Raw genomic sequence first — 2633 nt, forward strand, 5'->3', positions numbered from 1 at the left:
AGGGCTCGCGCGAGGATCGCAGAACAAGGCAGGAACAACGAGCTCGCGAAGAACCAGAAGGCTCACTCAGAACTCAAACCAACTGAAGACCAACCAAAACTGAACTTCTAACCAACCCACAAACCTGAAGACCAACTCGTTCGTCCCTTTTGTAGGGGCCGGCTCCGCCCTTCGCCCCGCCCCGTTTTCGGCTCTACCTTCCTTCGAGAAGGTTCCCGAAAAGGGGCGTTCCCTCACCCCGACCGCCTCACGCTGTTCATCCACCAATCGGCGGCCAGCTGCCCTCCCCCCTTCCTTCACACCAAGCGCGGGGAAAAATGGCGGGAAAAACCCACAAGCGTCGTTGTTGGTTTGTTTTGTTCTTGTACAAATTAATAATAGAGAAAGAAAAACGACTAACTGAAGGATCGCAGCCTGAATGGATCATATAAATTCCCTCTATACAACGGGTGTGGGCTAACTACACATGGACTTATCGAGATATCTCACCTGAGGACTCTTTATGGTGTAATGCGAATTTCCACAACCGTAACAATATTGTTACGAATTTGGAATTCGATCGCACTCAACATACAGGTTCCTTTTGCTCAGTTATGCCGATAAGTGCATGTTCCCGAGATAGTTCACCTTCCATTGTTTAATGGGCAGAAATTGATTAAGTGTGCTGCGATTCAATTTAATAGTTAGGGAGCGATCACAACAAAATGGAGACGCCCCTCCCCCTCTTCTGCGAAGAGGAAGAAGAGCCCTCCCGTCCTGAATCACGGGATGTAAACAACTCCCTCCCACCCACGGTTGTGCAGGCACGGGGGGATGAGTCACGCCGGGAACGGGGGAAGGGCGGAGGGGAATAAAGAAGAGATCCTCTGCTGTGTTCGGGTGGCTTTTAGTGAGCTTTGGCTTCGGCTTGGCTCGTGTTAGGGTTGAAAGCTTTTTGCTTCGGCTTGGCTTTTCAGCAGGCCTTCGGGTTCTGCTTGGCTTGGGAGGAGGCTTTTTGGAGAGCTTTTTGCTTCGGTTTGGCTTTTCAGCAGGCCTTCGGGTTCTGCTTGGCTCAGTTCGCTTTTTCGGCTCTGGCTTGGTTCGTTGAAGAGAGTCGGCTGCTTTGTTGATCGGAAGAGAGTTGAGCTGGTTGCTCGGCTCGAGCTGTTGGTGGTTCGCTTTTTGTGCTTTGTTCATCGGAAGAGAGTTGAGCTGGTTGCTCGGCTCGAGCTGCTGGTGGTGGCTTCTTGTTCTTGATTCGTGTTGTGAGAGGATTTGTTCATCGGAAAAGAGTTGAGCTGGTTGCTCGGCTCGGAGTTCTTGGTTCTCGCTTTGTTCATCGGAAGAGTTGCTTGTTGTTCATCGGAGGAGCTGGTCGGGTTGTCGTGGTTCTTCTTCGGCCTGGTGGTCGAGGAGTGTCGGCCTGGTACAAGGGTGCTCGAGCTGGTTTGAGCCTGCTGCTCTGCTTCGTGGCCTGGTTCGGCTGGCTCTTCTTGGCTCGTGGAGCTCTTTGTTCTCCGCTTGGTTCCCGGCTTGGTGCGACTCATCAGCCTCATCTTGGAGGTGGTTCTTCGAGGAAGCGACGCATCGACGGGAAGGAACGGAACCTCGTCTCACCAGCATGTGTTGAGAAGCGCGAGAGGATTCGCTGGAGCTCGGGAAGGATCGCGGCTCACGGCGATCGGATCCAGCTCACTCTCACTGGAGCCCGGGTCCGAACAGCTTGAAGACCACACGAGGTGGAGAGGTTCGAGATAGGTTCTGGGTTTCAGCTTATCTGTCCTCCGAGCTGGAGTCTGTATTAAAGGCATCAGCCACCATTTCTTGGGTGTGTGTGTGTGTGTGCGTACGAGTGTACACGAGCCCATCTCATAAGTAGGAAACTGTTAAGTGCCTGTGTTGTATTAGCTTTACATTACGGAATAGAACTCGGCTGTAGGTTTTTGCTCGTGTCTTTTTCCCCATCCCCCCATTCATTGCATGCCTGTGTGTGGAAATAAATGTCCCCATTGTTAAATGTCACCTGCTCATTGTGTCCCTTCCTCACATTGACTGCCATGGAGCGTTCGGAATGTTAGCTGGCTGTTTATAAGCCGATAAAACAAACATCTGGTCCGATGGGACTTGGCGATATATAACCGCTCAGCAATCGCATACGAAACGAGCTGCTTAAGCGGCTCGTTTTCATGCAGGTCCCGTTGAGGTGTAGATCCCCGGCATTTCTGTCTGCGCGAATAATTAGGTATATCGATAATTCGGCGATTGACGCTGTAGTGCGTGGACAGAAGAGTTGGCTGATCTATGGTGTGTTTAACAACACCCGTAGCTGGGTTTCAGCATTGATCCGGAAGCTACGACTGGATTGCTCGTTCGGTGGGCGCGTGCGGCCGCAATTGGGTTGAGGCAGTCGTCCGCATGCCGAACGGGCGGAGAATCTACAACAATATATTTCAATGAGATAAAGCACATAAGATTTAGTAAGATACCACTTTATCTTGCTTGTATATCATCTACATCACGATGGAGATCAAAAGGCTGCCAAAAGAGATTTTACTGACAGTCAATTTGATTCCAGTACAAAGGCCACACCTTATTCTGTACTGTTAAAAACAAAGGATAACGAAATTGAGAATATGTGAATATAAGTAATTTTA

The sequence above is a fragment of the Eptatretus burgeri genome, chromosome 11, assembly GCF_056783735.1.
Source record: "Eptatretus burgeri isolate ZD-2024b chromosome 11, Ebu_testis_v1, whole genome shotgun sequence".
Taxonomy (NCBI): domain Eukaryota; kingdom Metazoa; phylum Chordata; class Myxini; order Myxiniformes; family Myxinidae; genus Eptatretus; species Eptatretus burgeri.